Below are 12053 nucleotides of genomic sequence, written 5' to 3' on the forward strand. Positions count from 1 at the left end.
CAGAGAAGCTAAAAGCAATCAGGGCTGTTTGTAACTAACTGAAATAAAACGACTCAAACTCGTGTCAAGCCTGTTGACAACACACACACGTCCACATGTCACTGCTGTGCATAAACACCTCTGACTCACTACCATCGAAGTCCAGGCTCCTTCACAGGTCATTCAAGGCCTACCTCTGCCTCCTCTAACCTCTGCCATACAGAAATACTAGCATCGTCCACGTAACATCCTTGGTAAGAAAATATTAACCAGGTGCTTCATTCCCATCATTTTAAGTGGTAAAAATTTTAATGCATTATGTCTCAACCCAAACTCTTCAACCAACTTCTTAAAGCATATAAAACTTAGTAAATATATAAGCAACAAACACATTAGGGTGTAAAAATTTAAACAAAATATTTTGCATTCATTTATTTAATTGTAGTAAAATGAGGAGATAAGATATTTAAAACAGTACTTCCTGATCACTCAGCAGTTAATATAATGTTGCTTTGTCTGTATAAAGCGCTGCATGTCCGCTTCGTTAACATACAGAGCCTTTCCGATTGTCTTCTGTGAACTCTGATTTGCTACCAACTGTATTTGGAAAAAATCTAAAGACTTTATCCATTGACTCCCCCATTACTTTGTTAAAAAATGTGTTATGTTTGGGGATATAAATATTTTTCCAGTATAAATATTGGTGGGAAAGCATTGTATTGAGAGACACATTATATGAAGAAGTGTTCTACATGGAAAACATTAATTGTGGAGATGTTCAGGCCAGGCATGGTGGCTCATGCCTGTAATCCCAGCACCTTGGGAAGCTGAGGCAGGAGGATCACTTGAGTCCAGGAGTTCGAGACTAGGCTAGGCAACATAGCAAGACTATATCTCTACAAAAAGAGAGAAAAGTAGCCAGGCATGGTGGTGCATGCCTGTTGTCCCAACTACACAGATGGCTGAGGTGGGAGGATCACCTGAGTCCAGGAGGTGAGACTGCAATGAGCCCTGATTGTGCCACTCTGGGCAACAGTGTGAGGCCCTGTTTCAAAAGAGAGAGAGAGAGAGACAGAGAGAGAGAGGTTCTGTAGAGAATACTAGGCTCTTATTCTTCCCAGAATACCCATGAATTTTCATTACTCTATGCCTTGGTCCACATTATATCCTCTGTTTCAGTATCTTTGTTCTTTTTCGCCCAACAAACTTGTAATTGCCCTTTAGATGTTTTCATTCACCACCCCCACCTTTTTTTTTTTGAGATGAAGTCTTGCCCTGTCACCCAGACTTGAGTGCAGTGGCACGATCCAGGCTCACTGCAACCATTTCCTCCTGGGTTCAAGCGATTCTCCTCCCTCAGCCTCCCGAGTAGCTGCGGCTACAGGCACACACCACCATGCTCAGCTAATTTTTTTGCATTTTTAGTAGAGACGGGGTTTCACCATGTTGGCCAGGATGGTCTCCATCTCCTGACCCCGTGATCCAGTGCCTCAGCTTCCCAAAGAGCTGGGATTACAGGCATGAACCACCATGTCTAGCCCCCTCTTTTTTTTTTNTTTTTTTTTAAGAGACAGTCTTGCTGTGTCACCCAGGCTGGAGTCAGTGGCTTGATCATTGCTCACTGCAGCCCTGAACTCCTGGCCTCAAGTGATTCTCCTGTCTCAGCCTCCCCAGTAGCTGGGTCTACAGGCACTTACTAGCATGCCTAGTTAATATCTTTTAAGATTATTTTCTAGGGATGAGGTTTCACTATGTGACCCAGGCTAGTCTCAAACTTTTGGCCTCAAGCGATCCTCCTACTTTGGCCTCTCAAAGTGCTAAGATTACAAGTATGAGCCACCACGCTGGCCTCTTTATTTATTTATTTATTGAGACAGAGTCTCACTTTGTCACCCAGGCTGGAGTGTAGTGGCACGATCTCGGCTTACTGTAACTTCCACCTCCTGGGTTCCAGTGATTCTCCTGCCTCAGCCTCCCGAGTAGCTTGGACTACAGGTGTATGCCACCATGCCTGACCCCCATCTCTGTGAAAAATCTTGGTCAGGCTGGTCTTGAACTCCTGACCTCAAACAGTCCACCCGCTTTGGCCTTCCAAAGTGCTGGGATTACAGGTATGAGCCACTGCACCCGGCCTTATTTTTTATTTTTTTAAGAGATAGAGTCTTGCTATGTTGGCCAGGCTGCATTCAAACTCTTGGGCTCAAGTGATCCTCTCATCTCAGCCTCCTGAGTAGCTGGAACTATAGGCAAGTGCCATCATACCCAGCAGTTTTTTTAATCTCAATGTACCTACCTGTTACCAGCTGACTTACTGCTTTCCCGGTCTCACATCACAGTATACATTTATCATCAGGATCATGACATAGAGAGAGTAAAATGCACAGGGCTATAAATGTAATGAGATGTTACAAAAGTTTCAAAGCCACATGAAGGTTCTGCCAGGTGCTAAGAATATTTATTCCATTTATATAATAAAGAATTAGAAAAATAGTCCCAGGGTATAAAAGACTCAAACCTAAGAGGCTTCATTTATTACTTGTCCTATGGAAGTCCCATTCTAACCAAAGAATCATGGCAGGTTTAGGTCTTCCAGGTGTCAATATTAGCTCAGCCCTCAGATCTAACAATGCTTGAAAAGTCTGAGTACCTCCTATACTAGCATGTACTTATCCTAATGGCTGGCTGGCTCTAGGTTTCTTTGGTAAAGGATTAAAGAAAGTTTACTGCATGTATATGTGGTGGGATTGTAGAGTCCTTCCGTCCAATCAATGGACATTAGGTTTATGAATGCCTTAGACCTGGGAACTGGATGAAGAGCCTGCTTTTCCACTGTGGTGGCTGATGTCAGCCCTTTACCTGATTACACGTACATGCTAGTTGATTATCCATGTCTCCAGGAACACTTCAATTTCTTAGCCACCACAATAGATCTCTGAAGGTTAAGAGTCAAGGCACCCTGGTTGGCACCATGGCCTTGCTGTTTGTGTTGGTAATTATGTCCCCCTTGCTTCTAATGTTTAAGTGCTTCCAACCTGAGCTCTGCCACTCTGGGGATCTCATCTTGCCTATTGATATTAGGGATTCCATGTCATTAGCAGAATTTTTCATCTTCAACCCCGCTTACAGGGGACATCCACCACTAATGTTTGCAATGATGCCTGCTTCTCTTCACTAGTGCATCTGTTCCTGTGTTAGTAAAAGGAGTATACTCTGTGTCTTCCAGGAACATAGTCAGGTAGTGGGTTCTCAGACCAGATACAATAAATCCATTTTAGTATTCCTACATCTCTGAGCTATCTGGTCTCTTCTTCAACACTATGGGAGGAAGTTCAGGTGTCTCCACTGTGTATTCTGTACACCATCATCAGTATCAGGCTTCAAGGAGCCCCTCCAGCAAACTGTTAGGACAAGCTTCTGTTGTTCTTGAGAAAACTTAAAATTCTGAGTCATAAATATACCCATGCCAAGGAATCCAATCCCATTCAACTCTATATTCTTCTGGACAAACAGTCACAGGATGCACTCGATTCTGGATTCTGACGATACATATTAGTAAACTCTTGCACACCTTACACTTCCCTGCCAAGAATGTATGTCAGCTTGAAGCTGTTGTCTCTCAGCTTCAAGCTCACTATACTATACTCTGCTGCAGCTGAGATTCTGCAAACCAATTTCTCCCTTGCCAGCTGAATCTCTGTTAGGATCTGTCAATAGGAGATGCAGACTAGGAGGCTGGAGGGAGAAAACGGGATTTGTTTCTTCCTGTTGCTACCTAGTCTTTGTTTTTGTTTCCTGTTCCTGTCCTCTTATATTCCTATTCCTAATCCAAATCCTAACATTAACCATGGTGGCAGCAGTTGACTCTAGTAGCAGCATTTGATTCTAGTTTGCAGTTTTTCCACCATTCATAGAACCAACCTTAGCACACCTCATTCCCCTCTGAGACCCCAGCACCAGCTAACCAGCATCCCCACAGAGGTCTGGATCTCATTCCCATAGGACACCTTTTCTGAGCTCAGGAACTACACTGCATGCGACAAGTGTCCCCTCCATAGACGTCTGAGTTTCAGGTCCACAAAGCCCCTCCTCCAAATTTATAAGTTTTAATAATTTTCACCTGTTCCCTTTGCTTCCCAGCCACAGAAGTGCTAGCTGCTTCCCACAATTGCCACCTCCTTGATACATTATATTTCCCTTTTTGCCTGCCTACTTTTCCAGCCCCTGGCTAACAATTCTTTATATTCAATTCTGTTTGTTAAAATAACCGGTATAGTTTGTGTCTCCTGGTTGGTGCCTAGTTAACACAAGATGTTCCGAGATCTGACTTTAATTATTGGCCTTGAGGCAATGAGGAGTGTTGAGGGAGGGTCGTGGGCAGAACAAATGTCATCTTGTGAAGCATATGTTTCAAGTAAAAATAATTATTCTGTCTCTAGGCAAGGAGAAGTTAGTCTACTCTGGCAAGAAGGAAAGTTCTGCTTCCACCAGTTAAGGAAGGTTCAGAGAATTTGTAGGTTCAAGAGTTTTAGGTTTGTCTACCCAAATATTTCTATCCCAGTTCTCATGGTCTCACCCTTTTCTCATTAGAACCCTGACTTTGACACAGAATGTCCAAAATCCACTCTCCTCCTTTGAAGCTCTTCAAAGGCCTGCAAATTAGATCCCAAGCCTAATTTTCAGATAGGTCTGCCCTGCAGTTGCTGGAAGTAAGAGTCTCCTTTAAAGTTGCCACAGGAGTTGTCAAGCATTCAGATAATATGTTAAGTTAGAACTAGAGTGCCATGAGCCTATCATTTTCTTTTGGTAAGGTCTTCATTGCTGTCAGAAGAGTCATCGTACTCTGCAATCTTTATAATTAACGTGGTTCTCATATAACCCTGCCACTTTATCTTTCATTCTCTCGCTGTCCACCTGCCCCTAATCTAAATTAACCAGAGCTAAGAGCTTAAGAAATTGCAATGCCAGAAGTTATTATCAACCTACTTATTTTCAGCAATAGGTTCATATGATTTTAAGGAGCTAATAATCCAGTGTTGATGTTCCATTTCCAAGTGTTTGCTACCCAAAACTGCATCTGATACTAAATATCATAGCCAGGTCTCTTCAGAAAGCGGAGGCTGAGGTCAGGCTCTGTTTGCCTTCTATGCCTGGCAGTTAAGGGGTGACTTGGTGTTGGTGTGGTGCTGACAAAGAGACAGATAGGAGGCTGTGAGGGCAAACTGAGAAGGTACACAAATACGTATCCAATACAAATATAAATTTCCACAACTGATACGAGAAGATATAGAAAAAATCAGATCTAGAACCACTAAAGAAATTAAACCAGTTATTTAAAATCTTTCCTGAAAGAATACATCAAGTCCAGATAGTTTTATAGATAAGCCCTTCTAAACTTTCAGGTCACATATAATTCCAAACATGTACAAACTCTTATAAAAAATAAATAAAATGGGATATTTCCCAGCTCATGTTGTGAAGCTAACACACAGCATACTAAAGTCAGAGGAGGAAAATATAGGAAAGAAAAATTATGATCCCGTACTCACTCATGAATGTGGATATAAACATTGTTATCAAAGTGTTATCAATCCAAGTCCAGCATGTATAAAAAGACATTACATAACAACCAATGCAATGTCTTTCTTTCAGAAATATATAATTAAATGTCAGGAATATGAAATATTTCAGGAATATAAAATGAGTTTCAGGAATATAAAATTAAATGTCAGAAAATCTATTAATGTAATTTACCACATTAATTCTTCTCTTTTTTAAAGAGAAGAATCAGTCTGGGCACAGTGGCTCACACCTCTATAATACCAGCACTTTGGGAGGCCAAAGTGCGTGGATCACCTGAGGTCAGGAGTTTGAGACCAGCCTGGTCAATATGATGAAAACCCATCTCTACTAAAAACCTATAATTAGCTGGGCATGGTGGTGGGCCCTGTAATCCCAGATACTTAGGAGACTGAGGCAGGAGAATTGCTTGAACCTGGGAGGTGGAAGTTGCAGTGACCTGAGATCGAGCCATTGCACTCCAGCCTGGGTGACAAGAGGGAAACTCAGTCTCAAAAATATAAAAAAACATAAGAGAGGGAGAGAGAGAGAGAGAGAAGAATCCCATGATGATATCAATGCACAAAAAGCATTACTGAAATTTTACATTCATTTATGATAATTACTTTTTAACAAAGTCAAAATAGAAAGGAAATTTTTAATCTGATAAACTTATAGAAAATACTGTGCTCAATAGTAATATGTTAAAATCATCTCTTTAAGAGAAGAATAATGCAAGAATTCCTGAAGGACCACTCTGTGTACACTGTACAATCCCAGGAAGCACCATTTACATTAGAGACATTATATATTTGAATATGTATGACAGTTTCAGGTATCTTTTTCCAATTTTCACAGAGGCTTTCTATGATGTAGTAGTGGCCCTGGAGACTAACTTTATTTCAATTAAAAACTGACCAATGGTCCCAGCCTTTGCAAAAAGACCATTAATATTAATAGAACTAATAAATATGAGGATTGTAAAGGAAGAAAAAAGTTATATATGTATGCAGATGATACACTATGATAAAAATGGAACTCAAAAACATGCAGAGTCAGTCAAATGATTATAAGAAATAAGAGAGTTCAGCAAGTTGCTGGATGAATATGCAAAGTCAATTACAACATTATACTTTACCAAAAAATAGATAATGTAATTTTAAAGAAGACATCATTACAAGTAAGAATAAACATTATTGCCGGGCGCGGCGGCTCAAGCCTGTAATCCCAGCACTTTGGGAGGCCGAGGCGGGTGGATCACGAGGTCAAGAGATCGAGACCATCCTGGTCAACATGGTGAAACCCCGTCTCTACTAAAACTACAAAAAATTAGCTGGGCATGGTGGTGCGTGCCTGTAATCCCAGCTGCTCAGGAGGTTGAGGCAGGAGAATTGCCTGAACCCGGGAGACGGAGGTTGCGATGAGCCGAGATCGCGCCATTGCACTCTAGCCTGGGTAACAAGAGTGAAACTCCATCTCAAAAAAAAAAAAAAAGCATTATTATAATACTTATAAGACTATAAAGTCCCAAAGAGCAGGTATGGGGGCACATGCTTGTAGTTTCAACTGCTTAGTAGAGGCTAAGGCAGGAGGATATTTTGAGGCCAGAAGTTCGAGGCTGCACTCCAGCCTAGGCAACATAGTGAGACCCCATCTCGCTAAAAGAAAACAAAGGAATATAAAGTACCAAAGTATAATGCTAACAAAATATGGAAAGCATTTAAAAACTTTACTGAACGGCCGGGCGCGGTGGCTCAAGCCTGTAATCCCAGCACTTTGGGAGGCCGAGGCGGGTGGATCACAAGGTCAAGAGATCGAGACCATCCTGGTCAACATGGTGAAACCCCGTCTCTACTGAAAATACAAAAAATTAGCTGGGCATGGTGGTGCGTGCCTGTAATCCCAGCTACTCAGGAGGCTGAGGCAGGAGAATCGCCTGAACCCAGCAGGCGGAGGTTGCGGTGAGCCGAGATCGCGCCATTGCACTCCAGCCTGGGTAACAAGAGTGAAACTCCGTCTCAAAAAAAAAAAAAAAACTTTACTGAAAGATATTAACACCAGCAAATGCAAAGACCTACTATGTCCATGGATCAAGATTTGACACTATCATTTGGAAACTGATTTATACATTTAACGTGACTCCTATCAAAATCTCAACAATTTTTTTCATGATACTTATTATGATGATTCTAAAACGTACATGGAAAAATGCGAGTCCAAGAATAGCCAATACAGTTCCAAAGGAGCTCAAAATGGGAGAATCTGGCCGGGCACAGTGGCTCACACCTATAATCCTAGCACTTTGGGAGGTCTAGGCGGGCAGACTATCTGAGGTCAGAAGGTCAAGACCAGCCTGAGTGACATGGCAAAACCCTGTCTCCACTAAAAATCAAAAAAAATTAGCCAGGCATAGTGGCACACACCTGTAGTCCCAGCTACTTGGGAGGCCCAGGAAAGAGAATTGCTTGAGCCCAGGAGGCAGAGGTTGCAGTGAGCTGAGGTTGTGCCATTGCACTCCAGCCTAGGCAATAGAGTGAGACCCTGTCTCAAAAACAAACAAACAAACAAACAAAAATTCCAAAATGAGAGAATGTGCCTTGCTAGATATCACGTTTTAATTACTAAGTTAGTGTAGTATTGACAAGAGGTTATGACAGTAGTTCTCAACAGAGGGTGACTCCCCCACCCCAAGGGAACATTTGGCAATTTTAGATTGTCACAATTGGAGGGGAAGGGGGAGAGGCTACTGGCATCTAGTGGGTAGGGGCCAGGGATGCTGCTAAACATCCTACAGCACACCCAGCGGCCCTCCACAACAGAATTCTCCCATCCAAAACGTCAGTAGTGGCAAAGTTAAGAAATCCTAGGGGTAGAGAGATAGACTACTAAAAAAACTAATTTAAAAACAGAAAATATGACCTGGGAGTGGGCATATCCAGCAGGAAACAGATGGGACACTCATATTGAGTAACTTAAGGACCGTTTATTTAATAAAGGGACCATTATAAAAGTGAGAACATAGTGCAGGGAAAACAAAGCCCTTGGGGGCTAGTAACAGGAACTGCAAGAGGAGAGGGATGATTTATTGAAATTCAGAGATACAAAGCAGTACATGCAGACCACCAGTTGGCAAGAGCTGGGACCTTAAGTCAAGGGACATAACCAGCTTGCAGCATCCTTGCAAGGAGAGAGCTAAGGGATACATAGCTGGCTTCATTCACCTCCTACCTTTTGATCACCTGTCAATGCTCCCATCGTCAAACCCAATGGAAACCTGTGGGCAAAGAAGCTACTAATATAGTTCACACTGGCCAGCCTCTCAGGACACAGAGGCTAAAGAGGGGTCCAGAGTGGATCTGGAGAGGAAAATAGGAGCTTCCCAGTCAGAATGGAAGGATTTCATAAATAAAACCCAAAAAGAGCAGCTCACCAAGGAAAAGATTGATACATTCAATATTCATCATATTTACCATAAGGAGAGTGAAAAGACAAACCGAAAGCTAGGACAAATATTTGTTTCACTTATAAATGACTAAGCATTAGTTTCAAGAAAGTCTAACAAAATCCTCATAATCAGTAAGAAAAAGATAACCCACTAGAAAAAAAAAAAGTAAATGACATGAATAAGCATTTCTTAGAACAGGAAACACATAATGGCCAATAAACATATAAAGAGATGTTTAATCTTGTTAGTAATCAGGAAAATGCAAAATTAAACCACAATGAGATAACATTTCACACCCACCAGACTGGTAGAAATTAAAAAGTCAGACATTAAAATTATTGCCCAGGATGTAAAGTAAAAGGAATTCTTAGACATTGTCTACCAAAGAGTAAAATTATACTTTTGAAATGCAGTTCCTAGTAAAAAATTGAGCGTGCATGTACCCTATGACCCCGAATTTCAACGTAGTGCATATTCTAGAGAAATTCTTGCCCATGAACATCAGGAGAGATAATCATAATCATAGCAGAACTGTTTTCTTAAATAAACTTTTTATTTTAGAAAAAATTTTAGATTTACAGAAAAATGGTGAAGATAGCACAGAAAGTTTCCATGTACTCCATACCCAATTTTCCCTATTCTTAACGTCTCACGTTAGTATGATATACATGTCACACTAATGAATCAATATGGATACACTATTATTAACTAAAGTCCATATTTTATTCAGATTCCTTTAGTTTTATTTACAGTCTTTTTGCAGCAATGTTCTTAACAACTAAAACTTTCAAATCCTCAAAATGGGCCAGGCACGGTGGCCCATGCCTGTAATCCCAGCAGTTTGGGAGGCCGAGGTGAGCGGATCACCTGAGGTCAGGACTTCAACACCAGCCTGGCCAATATGGTAAAACCCCTTCTCTACTAAAAATACAAAAAAATTAGCCAGGCATGGTAGCACACGCCTGTAATCCCAGCTACTTGGGAGGCCGAGGCAGGAGGATCACTTGAACCCAGGAGGTGGAGGTTGCAGTGAGCTGAGACAGCACCATTGCATTCTAGTGTGGGCAACGAGAATGAAACTGTCTCAAAGAAAATCCCCAAAATGTCCATCAGTAGTAAAATAGATAAATAAATTATGGCTTACTCATTTAGAGGATTATAGCAAAGTAAATACAGTAAATAAATAAACTACAGTTATATATCAACATGGATGAGTCTGAAAACATTTTGTTGAGCAATAAAAGCAAATCTTAAATAAATACATCCAACATGATTCCATTTATAAAAAGGGCAAAAATAGGAAAAATAAACCATATATAATTAGAGGATATTTACATATATAATAAAGCTATTAAGAATAGCAAATAAATGATTAACCAAAAAAAATCAAGAAAATGGGAGGGACATGGATTCTATGGGAGAGACACCTTCATGGGGAGAGGGAATGTTTCCTTCAGTTGGGTGGTGGGCACATGGATTTTTGTTATGTCTTAAACCATACATAGAGATTATAATTCTTTTATATGTATGATGTTTTATAATAATAATTTTAAAGGCTCTGATCCCTGCTCTTTTCTTTCCCCTTGAAAGCATATTGTCTAAACAGTCCTCATCCTCCAACATTCTGGCATAAGGGAAAAGGTGACAATTTAGAGTCAGAGCAAACAGGAACCCCAGCCCTCTGTGCCCCAACCAAAGAAATGTGATTATGTCTCTTATCATCTTCTTCAACCTCCATCACACATCATGATGCTTCCTGTTTCTCAGAAGCTGAAAAAGGTGCTGACATAATGTAATGAGAAGAATCAAGACCGTATACATGGATCCGCCCAGAGCCATGGGTGTCACCCGAGGGGCAGGCTGGACTCTCAGCTGTGGTTGGGAACAAAGACCAAACCCCTGCCTCTAGGTGGGAAATGACGCCAAGTTTGAAGATTCATGGAGTAGGGTGACTCTTGCTGTTAAGCGTGAGAGACCCACCATTATCAGACCCAAGAGACACCTTCTGCAACAGCAAAAGGCCACCTCTCAGCAGATCCCTTAACCCAGGTACTGCTGGACTGAGCACTGGGCTCCAGTGGGGCCTGGGAAACTGCCACACTGGCACCCCCTATTCTTCCACAGTCATCCCTCACTTGTCTGTTCATTTGGTTGTTTATTCATTCACTCAGCAAATACTCACACAGCTGCAATGTGCCAGGCACTGTTCTAAGTATTGGCGACACAGCAGGGAGCAGGACATAGCCCTGCTCTAGCAGCATCGACCCAGTAGGAGGGTCAGACAACAAACAAATAAAACAACTATAAATTGTGGTAAGTGCTTTCAGTGAAAGTAGAGGTAAAGTAACCGAGTGTTAAGATGCTAAAGTCAGGCTACCTGGGTTTAAGGTCTGCTTCTACTGCTACTTGCCGTTGGGCAAGTTAATTAACCTTTCTAGGAGTCAGTTTTCTTTTCTATAGATTGGAAGTGATCATCAAACCTACTGAATAGAATTGATTGAAGATTTATTCTTTCCAAAAATATTTATTGAGCACCACTATGTGGCAGGCACCATGCCAGGCACTAAGGATTAATAGTGAAGGTGACAGACAAGGTCCTGCCCTCTAGGAACATACATGATAGTGGAGGAATTGTCACTGGACAAGCAAAAGCCATTTCAGATGTGATAAGCGCTAGGGACTAATGGGATCCAGGGAGATTCGGGAAGTGCTAGGGAGAGAAGTCCACTTTATATGTCTGACAATGTGACATTTGAGAGCGAAATGATGAAAAGGAGCCAACTATGTCAAAGCCTGGGGGCTGGCGACAGCTAAACAGAGGGACAGCAAGTGCGATAGTGCAGTAGCAGGAAGTTGGTGTGGTTGAAGAACAGCAGGAAGACAGCCGGCTAGAGCACATTAGCAGGGAGGTAGGAAATGAGGCTGGGGAGGGAAGAGAGGGCTCAAGCAGACTCATGCAGGTCAGAGAAAGGACTTTGCATTTTATTCTAGTAATGGGAAGTCCCTGAAGATTTAAAGCAGAGGAGGGTCATTATCTGACTTATGTTCTCTCTCTCTCTTCTTTTTTTTTTTT

This window comes from Cebus imitator, unplaced genomic scaffold (genome assembly GCF_001604975.1).
Source record: "Cebus imitator isolate Cc_AM_T3 unplaced genomic scaffold, Cebus_imitator-1.0 Scaffold76, whole genome shotgun sequence".
Taxonomy (NCBI): Eukaryota; Metazoa; Chordata; class Mammalia; order Primates; family Cebidae; genus Cebus; species Cebus imitator.